This window comes from Choloepus didactylus, chromosome 13 (genome assembly GCF_015220235.1).
Source record: "Choloepus didactylus isolate mChoDid1 chromosome 13, mChoDid1.pri, whole genome shotgun sequence".
Taxonomy (NCBI): Eukaryota; Metazoa; Chordata; class Mammalia; order Pilosa; family Megalonychidae; genus Choloepus; species Choloepus didactylus.
Window position 1 is genome coordinate 4,130,846 of NC_051319.1, and position 20,003 is coordinate 4,150,848.

At 37.8% G+C, this 20,003-nt stretch overlaps 1 pseudogene; it reads left to right on the forward strand.

Moving 5' to 3' along the window:
* Positions 1 to 4,808: 4,808 nt before the first annotated feature.
* The window catches only part of LOC119508398, a 138,287-nt pseudogene continuing 123,092 nt past the window's right edge, over positions 4,809 to 20,003 (forward strand).

Genomic DNA, 20,003 nt, shown 5'->3' on the forward strand with positions numbered 1-20,003 from the left:
ATCTCGATTGATGCAGAAAAGGCATTTGACAAAATTCAACATCCTTTCCTGATGAAAACACTTCAAAGGATAGGAATAGAAGGGAACTTTTTCAATATGATAAAGGCAATATATGGAAAACCCACAGCTAACATCACACTCAATGGGGAGAGACTGAAAGCTTTTCCTCTACAATCAGGAACAAGACGGGGATGCCCACTATCACCATTGTTATTCAACATTGTGCTGGAAGTTCTAGCTAGAGCAATTAGGCAAGAAAAAGAAATAAAAGGCATCCAAATTGGAGAGGAAGAAGTAAAACTTTCACTATTTGCAGATGACATGATTCTATATGTAGGAAATCCAGAAAAATCTACAGCAAAGCTACTAGAACTAGTCAATGAACACAGCAAAGTAGCAGGCTACAAGATCAACACGCAAAAATTTGTAGTGTTCCTATACACAAGTAATGTGCAACAAGAGGAGAAAATCAAGAAAAAAATCCCATTTACAATAGCAACCAAAAGAATCAAGTATTTAGGAATAAACTTAACCAAGGACACAAAAGACCTTTACATAGAAAACTATAAGAAACTGCTAAAAGAAATTGAACAAGACCTGAAAAAATGGAAGAACATACCATGTTCATGGATTGGAAGACTAAATATAGTTAAGATGGCAATTTTACCTAAACTGATTTACAGATTCAATGCAATACCAATTCAAATCCCAACAACTTACTTTACAGAAATAGAAAAACCAATAACTAAATTTATTTGGAAGGATAAGTTGCCCCGAATAGCCAAAAATGTCTTGAGAAAGAGGAATGAAGTGGGAGGTCTCACACTACCTGACTTTGAAGCATATTACAAAGGTACAGTGCTCAAAACACCAGGTACTGGCATAAGGACAGATATACTGATCAATGGAATCAAATTGAGTGTTCAGAAGTAGACCCTTACATCTATGGACAACTGATCTTTGATAAGGCAGTGAAGCCAAAGCAACTGGGAAAGAGCAGCCTGTTCAATAAATGGTGTTTGGAGAACTGGATATCCATTTCCAAAAGAATGAAAGAGGATGTCCATCTCACACCTTATACCAAAATTAACTCAAAGTGGATCAAAGACCTAAACATTAGCACCAAGACCATAAAACTCTTAGAAGAAAATGTAGGGCAATATCTTAAAGATCTTGTGAAAGGAGGTGGTTTCTTAGACCTCACACCCAAGGCACGAGCAACCAAAGAACAATTAGACAAATGGGATCTCCTCAAAATTAAACACTTTTGTACATCAAAGGGCTTTGTCAGAAAAGTAGAAAGGCAACCTACACAATGGGAGATGATATTTGGAAACCACATATCAGATAAGGGTTTAATATCCCAAATATATAAAGGAATCCTGCATCTCAATAACAGAAAGACAAACAATCCAATTAAAAAATGGGCAAAAGACATGAACAGACATTTTTCTGAAGAGAAAATACAAATGGCTCAAAAGCATATGAAAAAATGCTCCACTTCACTGGCTATTAAGGAAATGCAAATCAAAACCACAATGAGATATCATCTCACACCTACCAGAATGGCCATTATCCAAAAAACAGAAAATGACAAGTGCTGGAGAGGATGTGGAGAAAGAGGCACACTTATTCATTGTTGGTGGGAATGTAGAATGGTGCAACCACTCTGGAAGACAGTATGGAGGTTCCTCAGGAAGCTAAATATAGATTTGCCATATGACCCAGCTATTCCATTGCTAGGTATATACTCAGAGGAACTGAAACTTAAGACACAAACAGACATTTGTAAACCAATGTTTATTGCAGCATTATTCACAATTACCGAGAGATGGAAACAGCCCAAATGTCCATCAAAGGACGAGTGGATAAACAAACTGTGGTATATACACATGATGGAATATTATGCATCTGCAAGACAGAACAAAGACATGGATCATGTAATAATGTGGATGAACCTTGAGGACATTATGTTGAGTGAAGTTAGCCAGAAACAAAATGTCAGATTCTGTATGGTCTCACTAATATGAACAGACATTAATGAAAAAACTTTGGGAGTTAAAAACTGACAACACAGGCGACCAGGAGATAGAAAGAGGGCAGAGATCAGCCATTTGATGCTGAAGGACTACAGAATGTTTAGGAGTGATTGCATAGATCCAGAAATAGATAGCATAATACTGTGTGATGGTAGCACGGTATTGTAAGTACACTGAACGAAGATGTCTGTGAGTAAAGCTGAAAGAGGTGGGATAGGAGAATGTATGACACCAGAGATAAAAATAGATGATAAAGACTGGGACTGTATAATGTGGCAAAAACTGGAGTGGCCAGTGACTGTTACTAAATATACAAATATAAAAATGTTTTTGCATGTGGGAAAGCAAATGAATGTCAACCATGTAGAAATTTGAAAAAGGGATGGTATTCAGGAAAAAACATAATTAAAGCAAACTGGAGTCGATGGTCAACAGTAACATTGTAATATACCTCCATTAAATGTAACAAAGGCAATATGCCAATGCTAAATGTATATGAGAAGGGGGATATAGGGGAGTAATATGGGATTCTTGGTAGTGGTGTTATTTGCTGTCCTTAGTAGTGTATTGTATTGTATGACATGTTATTTTTCCTTTTATCATTTTTTCTTATTGCTAAAAAAAAAATTTTTTTTCTTGTAGTAATCAGTATGTTCAAGTGCTGATTGTGGTGATAAATGTAAAACTTTATGATGATACCATGAACAACTGATTGTACACTGTGGATAAATGTATGGTATGTGAATATAACTCTATAAAATTGTAGGAAAATATATATATAGGAGTAAAAGTGTTGGAGAAAACATGGTGAGAGGGATGATGCCTCACCAATATGGACTAACTACAATGTGTAAACTCAGAATTGAATCTTAGAACATAGCCTAACGTGGACACAATAATTGTAATAGTCCCTAGATTGTAAGCTCTTACAGCAGTTAACTCTATCCCTGAATTGTAAGGCCTATCTCTAAACTTTGAGATGCTGATCCCCTAGTGTATAACCTGATTGGTCTCTGGAACAATGCATATCTCTGAGACACCTGAAACTCAGAGCTAGAGCTCAGCAGATATGAATGTCAGTATTAGTGCATACAGGCACTGTCAAAAAAAACAAACAAACTGAAAAAGAGCCCAGACTTCAATTAGTGATATGAACGAAGCAGGTCTGGTTAAGACCAGGGCAAGCCAGGCCAAAGGGTAAAGGTTGAAACTGATTGTGTTTTAAAACTTCAACTTTCATATGAGACCAAGGGAATAGATATCTATTTGGTACAGGATCTAAATTTTCTAAACGGTACAACTCTACAGTCGATTTGTTCAAACACCACAATTGCATGGAACTTTGAATAGGAAATGAGATACGGTAGGTTAGTATAGTCTGGAGTGAAATAGTGACACATCCTAGAGTAATTTGGGCAGATAATAAAAAATATATTTACAGCCTCCCCCTCCCCAGCCCCGAGGATCTGGGGGAAGGTGCGGATGTGTTGGACATCCTCACCTGGACTGGTGTTGATGTTGTCACAAACATTGGGACTGGCGGTTTGATGTGCTGAGCCCTCGAGCATGGGACTTGCACTTATGAAGCTCATTACCACAAAGGAGAGTCTAAAGTTGTATGTAATGGTGTCTAAGAGTCTCCCCCTGAGTACCTCTTTGTTGCTCAGATGTGGCCCTCTCTCTCTCTAACTGAGCCATCTGGACAGGTGAACTTGCTGCCCTCCCCCACTACGTGGGACCCGACTCCCAGGGGTGTAAATCTCCATGGCAACGCAGAGTATGACTCCCGGGGATGAATGTGGACCCGGCATCGTGGGACTGAGAGTATCTTCTTGACCAAAAGGGGGATGCAAAATGAGACGAAATAGTTTCAGTGGCTGAGAGATTCCAAATGGAGTCGAGAGGTCACTCTGGTGGACATTCTTATGCACTATATATATAACACCTCTTAGGCTTTAACGGATTGGAATAGCTAGAAGTAAATATCTGAAACTACCAAACTCCAACCCAGCAGTCTGGACTCCTGAAGACAATTATATAATAATGTAGATTACAAGGGGTGACAGTGTGATTGTGAAGACCTTGTGGATCACACCCCCTTTATCTAGTGTATGGATGAGTGGAGGAATGGGGATAAAAACTAAAGGACAAATGGGGTGGGATGGGGGGATGATTTGGGTGTTCTTTTTTCACTTTTATTTTTTATTCTTGTTCTGGTTCTTTCTGATGTAAGGAAAATGTTCAGAGATAGATTGTGGTGATGAATGCATAACTATGTTATCATACTGTGGACAGTGGATTGTATATCATGGATGATTGTATGGTGTGTGAATGTATTTCAATAAAACTGAATTTAATAAAAAAAAAAAAGTTAAGTGTGATAAACCCTTAACATGGACCTCAGTACTTATTACTGAGTTCTACAATTTTGTTTTATAATATCTTCCATAGTTTCAAATTTCATACCATCACTCCATGGTGTTTAGAAACAAAAGGAATTTGAGGAAGATACCTCTGGAGAGGTCAGTGTCTACTAAGTCTTGAGGAGAAGTGGAAAAAAAAATTATGGGGAAATAAATCAGACATTTGGCTTCTTAGTTCCTTTGACAGGGGTGAATAAGGAGCATGAAATGATGTTAGGAGACACAGGGCTGCCCCCGGGTGTGTGAAGCCCTGGGGAATATATGTATGTCTAAATAAACTACTTGTGTCACTCCAAATCAGTTTGTCAGCTTCATTCTGGTGGCTTCATCTCATGAGATCCTGAGAATGACATATCATGCTGACAGCGGGAAGAATGTACTCAGCGGGGAGCTCTCTGGGAATCAGGTCCCAGCCACAGAGACCCAGGATGAGCCCATGATGTGAGTCCCTGCTCCAGTCACCTGGTAAAACCCACACATAGGATAGAAGGTCAGAGAGTGTCCAAAAGAACATAAATATGTTCGAGGGCCCACTTGGGTCCCGGTCCAGGCATGGCTGGCTCCAGCAGTCCCAGGCACTGGAAGGAGATTTAGAAAATTTTGAGGATAGCTCTTCACAGCATTGGGAAACCCAAGGCATGGGGCTGGGAAACAGTCTAAGTGTGACACTGGGGTTATACTTACAGCTCATTTCCAAAGGATCTGCTTCAATGTGTAATGTCATTAGTCAAACAATTAACATAAGGGGTCTATTGTGTTTAAAAAAGATATTGCTCTGAGTACTTCAAAGAAGTCCAGCTGCCTACCTTCAAAAAATCCCACTTTAGGTGGGGAATATTTAAATAAAGTACCTTCCTCAATCTTTAGGGAAGTGCTCCAAGGGTCCACAGGAATAGAGAATATTGTAAGTATTTACTCCAAGCAAAATAAGACATAACCTGCATCATTTCTCTCCCTTTCATCAGTCCCCTCAATTCTGATGGCACCAGAGAAGAAGCCTTAATTGGGCCTATGTCTAAAGTAATACTTCTCTTGTATAACCTTACTAATTCTCCTGCAAAGAAAGGGATTCTGAGTTCAAGATGTTCACAAGAAGGGCTAAGACTAGCCATGGACAAGTGGATGGGGAGCATTCAAAATCACAGCTTCTAGAATCAGAAACCTTAACACTCAAGTTTCCCAGTTGTAGAGGTGAACAGTTAAAGTCAGAATGCAAAGAAAGCCAAGTGAAAGGGGCAAAACATATTTCATTCATGTTCAAAGCAGAGTAAGATCAATGGAGTCAGAGTTAGGTTATTCAAGGAAGAAGTGGGGTTTGAAATGGACCTTGTCAATTGAGGTGATTTGCCAGCTCTCACCCTAAACCGATGATTGTCTAAGCCAGCCCCCGTGGTGACTAACCATGCACTGTCAGCTTCTTATGTCCCAGGCTGCCTGTCAACAACATCACATTGGCAGTGTGGAGTGGTATGTGTACGTGCTAAAGCCATCAAAACAGCGGACTAGAGGAACAAGAACAATACTAGGGATAATGGGGAAGCAAAGAACCAAAAAAGCATACTTCAAAGACCCAAAACCATAGGAGGCCCTGCACAAGTGGGGTTCAAGTCAAATGTAACCACCATTGAGGACATCATTCAGAATGAAAAAATGTGGTCCCACCCTGCCAAGAAACAAACACCAATGAGTCTTGATCACCTTACTGCCTTAGCAATGGGACTTCTCCAAAGTTTCTCTAGGGTAGGGGGAAGTGCAGAGGGAGAAAACATGCTGGTGAGATTAGACATTGGTGCCAACTAGATAGGATGGAATCACCAGGAGCAGAGGGTCAGCAGGACTTCTGGTGAGCAAATCCTGACTAGTTCTCCAACACCACTCCCCAGGAGCCATTCCACCCCACTCAACCCTGTTGCTTCTTATTCTTAACCTGTGTCATAGGGTTGGAGAAATTCGTCTGGCCTTCTGCCCTTCTTATTCCTTCTTCATTCTCTAAATCTTACAGAAATGAGAAAAAGTGTAAATAAGGTGGCGGGAAAAGGATTCCCCTTTCCAAATCATTCTAGAAAGGAAGCATTTTGTAAGCAAAATCAATTTTACAGACCAATACTTTAAAAATATTTTCTTTTTTTTTCCTGTTTAAACTGTATGATAAGGTAAAATAACTTTCTTCTTTTGTGTAACTGCATATCATGGTGTCCTTAAGAAAGGGAAGAGAACAAACTGAAAGGGTCAGAGCTTCCCTGCCCCTCTGTGTCACTTGGGTTCTCTGGGATACCAAGATGGAATTTGAGGTGCAAGAGATTTATGGAAAGTAGAGTCTGTGAAAGATAAAAGGAAAAGGGAGCAAAAATAAGAAACGAAAATCTTCAGATCATGATGTAGTTTTGATACATCTGATAAAGAAGGGAGCAAGGAAGGAGGATTGGGTAGGAGGAGCCTCAACATGTGGTGCAGCTGTGGAAAGTCTTGGCCAGTTCAGTAGCTGCTTCTGCACAGAAATTGGCCATAGAGGAATCCCATGCCATGTACCTCTGGTGTGCTGAGATGTTGGCTAGAGGCTGCCTGGGAAGATCCTGACCTCAGCTCCAATGCTGCTGGTCACAACTGTCTGGCAGGTTCTTTCCTGAAGGGAGATATGAACAGTGCACCTCCTTGGCTTCACTGCCTCACCTTGTCCCGGCTCTGCTGCCACACCTCCATGGAAATCTGAATCATATATGGTCATGCATAAAATGTCACTGAAATGCTATTCAGTTCTTCCAAATACTATTAAAAACCCATAGAAATCTATCCTGTTTTATAACTATCAGAAAAAGAATTTTAGAATCTTTTATGTAAAACAGGTGATACAGTTTACTTCTACATTTAACACTGAGAGTATAAAAAATTATTCTGATATATAACCTTTTAAATCTCTCATCCAGATCTGTTCAATCCATTTCTTCTTGGCCTGGCTTAGTGGAGAAGATGCACAGCTGGTTTTCACCCACACTATAAATAATTGTTTCCTCTTGCTTGCTTTTCTCATTGAGGTTAAATTGTCCCAACTGATTTTGTCTTTACACAGTGGCCCCAGTTTTTAGGATTCATATCTGTATATATTTCATATACATGTAATTTCATATATATTTCATAGCTATATATATATTTCCCCCATAGAATGTAGGCTATTCTTTGGTTTATTACCATATGTTTGCTAATAGGACTAGTTGACATAAGAACATTTCTGAAAGATATATTAGAAACTATAGATTAGTGATTCTCAATGCTACATTCACTGAGAAACTAAATAGTAAAAGGAAATACACTCTACAAATCAAATCTGTAAAATGAGAGGCTTAGATTAGATGAAATCCAAGGATCCCCCAGCCCCCAAATAGTTTCACAATGGTTCTCGAACTATTTGCTCCTTGGAGTGCTAGGATTTCATGAAGGTGTCACTGAGTTGGGGAAAGGAGTGCCCAAGGGAAAAATTTGAGTGATCCCTGAGCCAGGCTTCCCACTACCCCCACCCCCCCACTTCAAGCAGAGAAGTTATGCTTTATCTGTTTTCCATGCTTAGTTTCAGTCTAAGATTTACATTTAAAAAAAAGGTTTAATTTTTTAAAACATTTGTCTTTGATAAAAGGCAGGATTAGCAAATTCATAGCCAGGCGTGACCTAATCAGGGAAAAGCAATGTGTTTGTTTATTGGCGTAAACATTTTAATGATAAAATGAGATATATAGAAAATTGCTAAAGATTGTAGGCCCATTTTAACATTTGACTATAAAGCATGCACCATGTAACCCCATCAAGTCGATGAACTAGAAATTGCTGGAAATACGGAATGTCCCTGCATATCCTTTACCAATCTTTCTTCTCTACCTACCCATCATTAGGTGACTATGATTTTGCTTTTTCTTGTAGTCAATGTTTTTAAAATAGTTTTACTACCTGTGTATGCATCCTTTAAAAATACAGTAATTCTGCCTGTTACTGATTCATATGTCAATAGAATAATAGTGCAATTGCAATTTTATGATTTGCTTTTTGCTCACCACTCATTTGTAAGATTCATTCAAACATCTGTAGTTTGCTCAATTTTATTAAAAGAGAGCATTCCATTGTAAGAACATAAAACATTTGGTGTATCTATTCTACAAATGGTAGGAATGTGGATTCTTTCCAAAAGTTGGCAATTATGAGCAATATTGATATGAGCATTCTTCAACATGTATCTTGGTATATATAAGCAAACATATCTTCAAGCTATATATGAAAGAGTGGAATTGCTGGATTATAGTGTTTGCATATATTCAGTTTTACCAGATAATGACAAATGATTTTCTAAAGTGGCTGTAACAACTTATTCTCCCACAAGCAAAAGAGTTCCTGATGCTTGCATCCTCACCTACATTAAGTATTGTCAGACTTTTATTATTTCCCAATTTCATGGGTGTGCAGTGGTATTTTACCATGGTTTTAATTTTCATTTACCAAATGACTAATTAGTTTCAGCACCTCTTCATTTAGTGATCAACTATTTGGGTTTCTTCCTTTGTAAGGTTCCTGTTCAAGTCTTTTGCTTATTTTTCTGTTGCATGGTCTACCATTTATTAATTAACTTGTAGTATTATTTATGTCTTCTGAAAATAGTTATTTGTTGGTAAATGTATATTGCAAATATCTTCTATTCCATGACTTCTCTTTTTTGCATTATTTATGTAATGTCTTTCAATGAATAGAAGTTCTTAACTTCGGTGTGGTCAGATTGATCAATCTTTTACTTCAAGTTTACTAAAATTTGTGTCTTCTTTAAGAATCCTTCCATAAATCCTCAACAAACTAGGGATAAAAGGAAAATTCCTCAACCTGATGAAAGGCATCTACAAAAACCCACAGCTAACTTCAAACTTAATGGTGAAAGACTGATTGCTTTCCCTCTAAGACCAGGAACAGAACAAGGATGACTGCTCTTGCCATATCCATATGACCTTTTATTGGAGATTCTAGGTAGGGCTATTAGGCAAGAAAAGCAAATAAAGGACACCCATATTGGCAAAGAAAAAATAAAATTATCTCTATTCACAGATGGTGTGATCTTGGATATAGAAATTCCTTAGGAATAGAATAAAAAAATATTAGATCTAATAAATGAATTCAGCAATGTGGCAGGATATAAGATCGATATATAAGAATCTATTGTATTTCCAAACACTGTCAATGACAAATCTGAAAATTGAATTATGAAAACAATTCCATTTACAATATAGAAAATAATAATACTCTTAGGAAAAAATTCAGTCAAAGAAGTACAAGATTTGTACAACTACAAACGTTGAAAGAAATTAAAGAAGACGTAGATAAATGGGAAGGCATTCCATGTTGATGGATCAAAAGTCTTAATATTGTTAACACAGCAATACTTCCTAAACTGATTACATATTCATTGAAATCCTTATCAAAACCTTAGCTATCTCTTTTGCAGTAACTGCCAAGCTGATCCTAAAATTCATATGGTATTTCAAGATGCCTAGAATATTCAAAACAATCTTGGAATAGTGTAACAGTTGTAGGACTCACACTTCCCAATTTCAAAAATTATTACAAATCAACAGTAATTAAGACAGTGTGGTACTGCCATAAGGAAAGACACCTAGATCAATGGAATAGAACTGAGAGTCCAGAAATAAATGATTGCATTTATGGTCAACTGATTTTTCACAAGGGTGCCATGATAACTCAATGGAGAAGGGCAAGTCTTTCAAGCAAATGGTGTTGGGAAACTGGATATCCACATGCCAACGAATGAAGTTAGACCTACCTCGTACAATACATAAAACTTAACTAAAAAGAAATGAGAACTATAAATATAAGAGCTGAAACTATACAACTCTTAGAAGAAAGGTTAGGAGTAAATCTTCACGACTTTGGGTTAGGCAATGGTTTTTAGATATAACACCAAAAGCAAGAGACAAAAGAAAAAATATGTAAGTTGGATTTCATCAAAATTAAAAATGTTTGCTTCAAAGAATGCCATCAAGAAAGTGAAAAGGCAATCCACAGAATGGGAGAAAATCCCCAGAAATTATATATCTGGTAAGAGGCTTATACCTAGAATATATAAAGAAGACTTATAACTCAATAATAAAAAGACAAATAACTCAATTAAAAATACAGGGAAAGGATACAGGGAAAAGATCTGAAATCTTCAGACATTTCTCTGAAGAAGATATACAAATGGCCAATAGCACACAAAAAGGTGCTCAACATCATTAGTGATTTTAGAAAATGCAAATGAAAACCACACTGAGATACCATCTCACAGTCACTAAGATGGCCAAAATAAAAAAGACAGACAATAATAAGTGTTGATGAATTTGTGGAGAAACTGAAACCCTCATACAATCATGGTAGAAAAGTAAAATGGTGCAGCCACTGTGGAAAACAGCTTGGCAGTTCATCAAAATGTTAAACATTGAGTTACCATATTTTCTAGCAATTCCACTCCTAGGTAATGAAGACCTGAAAGAAATAAAAAATGTATGTCCACACAGAAAATTTGTACATGAATGTTCTCAGAAATATTATTCATAATATCCCCAAAGTAGAAACAACCTAAACATCTATCAATTGTGGATATACCAAAGTGTAGTGTATATATATATATATATATATATATATATATACACACAATGGAATATTATTCTGTCATAAAAAGGAATGCAGTAACAATACATGTGACAACATGAATAAACCTTGAAAGCATTATGCTAAGTGAAGTAAGTCATTCACAAAAGACCAAATATTGTATGAGTGCATTTATTTGAAATGTCCAGAACAGGCAAATCACTGGAGACAGAAAGTAGATTAGTGTTTGCCAGGAACTGAGGAGAGGGATCATTAGGGGTGATGGCTAATGAATACAGGTTTTTTGGAGAAGAGGTGAGGAAAATATTTTTAATTATACAGTGGTGATGATTACACAGCCTTGTGAATATACTAAAAGCCACTGACATGTATACTTTAAAAAAGTGAATTTTATTGAATTGATTTATATAAAGTTGTTATATAAAAAAGAACCCTTTGGCATCCAAGGTCAAAAGATAATTCTCCTATATTCTATTCTAGAAGTTTTATAGATTTGTCTTTAATATCTAACTCTTTTATCTGACTGAAATTGATTTTTGTATACAGCATGAGGTAGTTGTTCAATTTCAGTTCTCTTTTATAGGGATATTTGTCCCATAACCATTAATTATGAAGTTCATTTTTTCCCCCATTGATTCTTGCCACCATCTCTTGTATTAATCAAGTCTACATCTATTGCATGGGACTTTTTGTGGGCTTTCTATTTCATTCCATTGTCTATTTGCCTATTCCTCTGTAATGCCACACTGTCTTTATTACTACAGATTTATAATATCTTCTGAAATTTGGTGAAGCAGTTTTTGGCCATATTGCTCTTTTTCTTCAAGGACACTACTGTTATTCTTGGTATTTCCATATAATATGAATTTATAAATAAAATTTAAAAGCAACTTGTCCAGTTAAAAAAACACATGCATTCATACACATATACAGAAACAGAAACCTATTAGGATTTTTACTGAAATTGCATTGAATTAATCAATTAAGTCAACTTGGGGAGATTACATCTTTGCAACACTGAATCTTCCAATTTATGAACAAGGTAAATCTCTTATTCATTCATGCCTTCTTTAATACTTCCCAATACATTTTTATTTTTCATCTAGAGGTCTTGTACACTTTTAAGACTTATTCCTCAATTCTTGATATTTTTGATGCCATGATAAATGAATTATCTTTTAAAATTTAATTTTCTGTTGCTGGTATACAAGATTAATTGATTTTTGTATATTTTATTTTGTATCCAGTGACCTTGCTAAATTATCATGTTAATTTTATGGTTTACGTGTAAATGTTTATGGATTTTCTGTATATTAGTTGTCATGGGCAAACAATGAGTGACAGTTTTTCTTCCCTTCAAGTTCTTATATCCCTTTTTTTTCAGTTGAGATTGTTCACATTCTATACAATTATCCAAAGTGCACAATCAATTGTGCAAGATACCATCATACTGTTTTTGAATTTTTAGAACATGTTCATTATTCCAGAAAAGAAATAAAGACCAAAAAAAAGCAAAAAGGAAACTTAAATCCTCCCATACCCCTAATCATCCCCCCGTCCATTATTGACTCATAGTATTGGTATAGTACATTTGTTACTGTTGATGAAAGAATGTTAAAAATACTACTAACTGTAGTATATAGTTTGCAATAAGTATACTTTTCTCCCTATATGCCCCTCTACAATTAACTTCTAGTTATAGTGTCATACATTTGTTCTAGTTTATGAAAGAGATTTCTAATATTTGCACAGTTAATCACGGACATTGCCCACCACAAGATTCACTGTTTAATACATTCCATCTTTTAATCTCCAGCTTTCCTTCTGGTGACATACGTGACTCTGAGCTTCCCCTTTCCACCACCTCCACACACTATTCAGCACTATTAGTTATTCCCAGAATATGCTACCATCACTTCTGTCCATTTTCAAACACTTAAGTTCAACTTAGTTGAAAATTCTGCTCATAATAAGCAACCATTCTCCATTCTTCAACCTCATTCTATATCCTGGTAAGTTACATTTTGTGTCTATGAGTTTACATATTATAATTAGTTCATATCAATGAGACCCTGCAGTATTTGTCCTTATGTGTCTGACTTATTTCACTCAATATAGTGTCCTCAAGATTTCTGCATCAACTCATTTTTTTAAAGATGATTTTGTTCACACTCCATACATTCTGTCCTAAGTAAACAATCAGTGGTTCCCTGTATAGTCAAGTATTTATGTATTCACCACCCTCACCACTATCTATATAAGGACATCTCCATTTCTTCCACAAAGAAGGAGGGAGAGTCAAAGAAGGTAGAGACAAAAGAAAAAGAAAAAAGGAAGAGGAAAAAAACCCATGACAGCTAGGAAGCAACAAAAGGTAAGATAGCATTAAACTAAAATTAGACAATACCACCAATGCCAAGAACCCATACCCCTCCTTTATGTCCCTCTTATATGCATTTAGCTTTGGTATACTGCCTTTGTTACATTAAAAGACATATAATACAATGTTTCTGTTAATTATAGTCTCTAGTTTGCAATGATTGTATTTTTCCCCCAATACCACCCTATTTTTAACACCTGGCAAGGTTGACATTCATTTGTTCTCCCTCATGTAAAAACACATTTGTATATTTTATCACAATTGTTGAGCACTCTAGGTTTCACTGAGTGATACAGTCCCAGTCTTTAACTTTCCTCTTCTGTTCTGGTGTCTCACATGCTCCTAACCTTCCTCTTTCAACCAAACTCACAGTCATCTTTGTTCAGTGTACTTACATTTCTGTGCTACCAGCACCCAGAATTGTTTTCCAAACCTCTCACACCTGTCTTTTCCTATCTGTAGTACTCCCTTTAGTATTTCTGTAGAGCAGATGTCTTGTTCACAAACTCTGTCACTGTCTGTTTGTCAGAGAATATTTTAAACTCTCCCTCATATTTGAAGGACAGTTTTGCCAGATATAGGATTCTTGGTTAGTGGTTTTTCTCTTTCAGTATCTAAAATATATCACACCACTTCTTTCTTGCCTCCATGGTTTCTACTGAGATATCCGCACATAGTCTTATCAAGCTTCCTTTGTATGTGATGGATTGCTTTTCTCTTGCTGCCTTCAGGATTCTCTCGTTGTCTATGATGTTTGATAATCTGATTACTAAGTGTCTTGGTGTAGGCCTATTCAGATCTATTCTGTTTGGGGTACACTGCACTTCTTGGATCTGTAATATTATGTCTTTCATAAGAGATAGGAAATTTTCATTATTTCCTCTATTATTGCTTCTGCCCCTTTTCCCTTCTCTTCTCCTTCTGGGACATCCATGACATGTACATTCATGCATTTCATGTTGTCATTCAATTCCCAGAAACATTGCTCATATTTTTCCATTCTTTTCCCTATCTGTTCTTTTGTGTGTAGGATTTCAGGTGTCTTGTTCTCCAGTTTCTTAGTGTTTTCTTCTGCCTCTTGAGATCTGCTGTTGTATGTCTCCATTGTGTCTTTCATCTCTTGTGTTGTGCCTTTCATTTCCACAGATTATATTGGTTGTTTTTCAAACTTTCAATTTCTACCTTATATTCATCCAGTGTATTTACTTCATCTCTTTTGCTGTTTCTTCCCTAAACTTTTTGAATTGATTCAGCATTAGTTGTTTCAATTCCTGTATCTCTGTTGAGGTGTAAGTTTGTTCCTTTTACTGGGCCATAACTTCATTTTTCTTAGTGTTGCTTGAAGTTTTCTGTTGTCTAGGCATCTGGTTTCCTTGGTTACCCTAATGAGGTATTCCCAGACCAGACCGGCCTCTGATCTCAGAAGGGGGCAATGTCCAGTATCAGGTTTCCCTGAGGGTGTGTCTTAGAAGATTGCCCAGCAGGTGGTGCCTGTCAGTCTGCTGCTCCCACTGGTGAAGGAGGTGTGGCCCACTTAGTTTCTGTTTTGGCTGTTTTTCCCCAGGCTCTGGGATCTGGTTCTGAATGGGAGACTGGTAGTAGGGCTGGGCACCACCTCCTTCCTCTTAGGGAAGATACACCCCCTAGGGAGTGATCATCAGCATTTAAATAGGTTCTTTGTCTCTCTGACTCTGCTATGTTCACCCTTGTCTGGGTCAGAGTGCTGCAAACTGAAAATGGCTGCAGCTTTCTCCCCGAGCTGCCCAGGTTGAGAGAGAGAAAAAGGGACAGTAAGCCTCCCTTCAGGGCCAGTCTACAGTCCCCTCAGCTTCACCCACTGGCCAGAGATAGCACCCGGTCCTCTGGACTCTGCCTCCTGGCACAGAGAAGTCCTCCAGCTCTTTAAGGTCAGTCATCACTAAAAGCCTCTGTGTGCTTGTTGGGGATTTGTAGCTTGTATTGAGCAGTCCATGTTTGTTAATCAAAACCCCAGTTGGAGCTAGACTGAGATATATTTGTTTGTTCAGAGAGTGCTGCTCTCTATCATAGTGAGGTTTTGCAGCTCAGGCTGCTGTGGGGGGAGAGGGCTCCTAGCTAGGGTCTGCAGTCTTTACTGACAGATTGTATGCTGTGATCTCAGGCATTCCTCCCAATCCAGGTTCGTATATGATGTGTGAACAGTCACAGTTGTCCCCCAGCAGTTATTCCAGATTATTTACTAGTTGTTCCCGGTTGTTTATTAGTTGTTCCAGGGGGACTAACTAACTTCCACTCCTCTCTATGCCACCATCTTCTTTCCTCCTCGTATATCCTTTTAAAATTTCCTAATACAGAAAATTAAGGACAGATTACAATTGAACAGAAGTGATAAAATCAAAGTATCTAGTCCTATTCCTAATACCAAAAGGAAAATTTCCAAATTTCACTATTATAAATGAAAGTTGGCAGTAGAGTTTCAACAGCTGCCCTTTATCAGATTAAGGAAGTTTCCCTCTGTAGTAGTTTGGATCATTGTTTCCAATCCTCACTCCCTCCATATATTAGAATTCTGTATTCATGCACTTTCCTTGTAAATGCTCATGGCTTCCCACTGTTGGTGGAGTTTACTTCCCCAACCTGTTGATGTTGCACTTGGCTATGTAACCTTACCTAGGCTGATGAGCTTATTAGTAAATTTGATGTCAGTTTACATTTAAAGTGTGCTTGAAAGGTTTTCTTGTCTTCTCATCCTTCTGCCATCCACTATGAGAAAAATATGCCTTAGACAGTTGCTTGTTCAAGTAGAATAAGAAAATACATGGAGCAGACTGAAACACAATACCCAGCAGAACCTTAACCTACCCAATAACCTGAAATCATTTTTATAAGCCACCAAGTTTTGGAGTTCTTTTTATACAGCATTGTTGCAATGAGGAAAAAAATGTCTAATATGCTTCTACTCTTAGTTCACTACAAATTTTTATTATGAAAGGATTTTGAATTTTATCAAATGCTTTATCTACATTTATTGAGATGATCGTATAATTTCCCCTTATTTTATTAAAGTGGTAATTTATGTTTATTGATTTTTGAATGTTGAACTCTGCATTCCTGGTTTTCTAAAAGCCAGCTGGAAACAGAGTTCAAATGTTTGATTTCCATACAAAATAGCTTTTGGAGCTATAACGTTCTCCTTTCTTTCTGATTATAGGCTTTCAACCAAAAACTGGCTCATTAGTTCCCCTACATCCTTTTGGACTTGTACGGGGAAAGAGAGTAAAATCAAAATAACACACAGGAAAGATTACAAATTTAAGAGATAATTATAATAGGAGACAGGCCTATAGTTCCTGGTGCTTTCTGATAATGATAAACAGAAGTTGCTTTGGGACTCTACCTTCTTTTTATTTCTGTGAGTGAGATACTCCATGTGCCATTTTCTGACCCACCATCAGCTAAAGCATTGAGACTCTCCATTCCAAGACACACTCTCTTTCCAGTTGATAATATAGTCCAGGCAGAAAAAGAACTATCCCACCAGCTAAAATTTCTTCTGGGAATCCATTAGAATTTTTTTTTTTAACTATTTAATTTTTTTTTGAAATAAATTCAAAGTTATATGAACAGTTGCAAAAACAATACTAGCCCCATACACATAATTCCATCATACCCTGACCACCCCTCCCCCAGTAGCTCAATCCACCAACTTTAACTTGCTGTCACTTTGCTATTTCTTTCCCTCCCTCCCTATCATCCATCATCTGTTGCTCTGTCGTCTGAACATATGAGAGTTAGCTGCACACATCCTTGAGCATTCACTATAATTCACGTATACACTTCCCATGAACAAGAACATTCTTTCATGCAATCTTATTAAGCGCAGCTAAGAAGTACAATAGATTCAACAATGATAAAAAGCTTACATTCTATATTTCCTTTTCCTTATGTCTCAACTGTGTCCCTTTGAGCCACCTGTCCTCTATCCTCCTGTCCCATCCAAGTTCATCCTTAGTATTCAATTGTCATCTAGTTAAACTGACTTTTTTTTCAGTTGTGGAAACATACATACAGCCTAAATCTTCCCATTTCACTCCCTCCCTAGCCTTTCATTAGTGGGATTAATCATGTTTAGAATGTTGTAATGCTCTTTCTGACCATCCATTACTAGAAATTTCCCTTCACCTCAAACAGCAACCCTACACTCATTTCTTAACTCCCCATTGCCCCTTCCCCCATTTCTCTTAACCCAAACTCTACTTTTCATCTCTATGGTTATATTCTCTGATAATTTCTTTGTGTTTACTGTGGGGCTTAAAATTAACCTCTTAAATCCATATCAATCTTGTTTCTCTTTGATACCACCTTCACTTCAATAGGACACATAAACTATGTTCCTATACTCCTTCATTCCCCCACATTTATATAGTTGTCTAAAATTACATATTTTACATTGAGTTCAAAACCACTGATTTGTCCTTAGAGTTTGTGTATTTTATATCATGTAGGAAGTGACTAGTGGAATTGCAGTTCAAAAATTATTGACTTCTATTTGTATTCCATTGTGGTTGGAGAATGTGCTTTGAGTATATTCAATGTTTTTTTTTTTTTAATTTCTTGAGGCTTGTTTTATGTCCCAGCTTATGGTCCCTTCTCGAGAAAGATCTGTGATCACTAGAGAAAAGTGAGTGTCCTGGTGATTTGGGATGTAAGGTACTATATACGTCTGTTAAAATTCTCTATATCTCTTTCTCCTTTCCCTGTCTCTCCTCTAGCAGGGTTTCCCTCAGAATCTGAAGTAGGGCAGGTCTTTCATCGGCAAAGTCTCTCAGCATTTGTTTGTCTGTGAAAAATTTAAGCTCTCTCTCAAATTTGAAGGAGAGTTTTGCTGGATAAAGTATTCTTGGTTGGAAATGTTTCTCTCTCAGAGTTTTAAATATGTCATGCCACTGCCTTCTCGCCTCCATGGTGGACACTGAGTAGTCACTACTTAATCTTATGTTGTTTCCTTTGCATGTGGTGAATTGCTTTTCTCTTGCTGCTTTCAGAACTTGCTCCTTCTCTTCAGTATTTGAGAGTCTGATCAGAATATTTCTTGGGGTGGATTTATTTGCATTCATTCTATTTGGAGTTCGCTGGGCATTTATGCTATGTGTATATATATATATTGTGTAGAAGGTTAAGGAAGTTTTCCCCAACAATTTCTTTGAATACTCTTTCTAGACCTTTACCCTTCTCTTCCCCTTCTGGGACACCAATGAGTCTTAAGTTTGGATGTTTTATCTATCATATCCGTGAGATCCATTTTGATTTTTTTGATTTTTTTCTCCATTCTTTCTTTTGTTCTTTCATTTTCTGTTCTGTGGGCTTCTAGGACACTGAGATGTTGTTCAGCCTCCTCTAGTCTTGTATTGTGAATATCCAGAGTCTTTTTAATTTGGCCAACAGTTTCTTTTATTTCCATAAGATCTTCTATTTTTTTATTTACTCTTGGCAATGTCTTCTTTATGCTCTTCTAGGGTCTTCTTTATGTAGCTTATATCCTGGGCCATGGTCTTCTTGATGGCCTTTAAATCCTTTGCCATGTTTTCATTCCTCGATTGTAAATCTTTGATTAACTTTGCAAGGTATACTGTATCTTCTGATATTCTGGTTTGTGTGTTTGGAGTTGGATTCTCCATATCTTCTGGTTTTATCATATGCATTAAGATTTTCTGTTGTTTTTGGCCTCTTGGCATTTGTTTTGCTTGATAGAGCTCTTTCAAGTTGTAAAGATAAAGGGATATCTATCTAATTTTTCAGGAGCACAGTTTGGTGACGTACACTTTCTCTAACTAACCAGCAGATGGCGTCTGTGAGTCACCTATATCCCTCGAGTCAGTTTTCAACCTTTTTTCTGCTTTGTGTGGGGAAATGATTCTTGTGGGTTCAGTTGGAGAACTCAGTTTGGGTGTGTTGCTGGAGCTGTCTGCCCTGAATGTGGGGCGTGTGTACGGGTAGCCAGGGAGGAAGGGCAGTTCTAATGTTCAAATCTCCCAGGATCCCGGAGATTCAAGGCCACCGCACAAGTCTAAGCCTTCATTTCAGTTCAGCCCCAGCCTCTCACTCTCGCTGATCCATAAACCACCAGACTTGGCATAGCGTCCCTGGGTTCTCCAAGCGGATCTCCCCTCCCAGACGTGCTCCTCCAGTAGCTCAGCCAAGGGAAGGCTGTGCTACATCATCAGTGCGCGCCATCCCGTAAGGGAAGCCCCAGGCCACCAGGCCGTGCTGCGGCGCACTTCCAGCCTGAAGCAAAAATGGCTGAGCAGGTTGTCTCAGCCCCCTCCTCCTCGCACAGTTCCTCCTTCCCAGCTCCGGGACAACTGGCGGGGCTTTGGGCTGTGGGCACGGCCCCGGGCAGGAGTTTATCCAGCCCTCCGGGGGCTAGCTGCTAGCCGCGGGGTTTCTTTCTGCTTCTGGCTCTCCCCTCTGTTCCCCCGAACCCAAGGGTATCTGCTGCGGGCTATCTTCCCGGCCAGACAGCAAGAGGCCAGCCCAACCCCCTCTTGC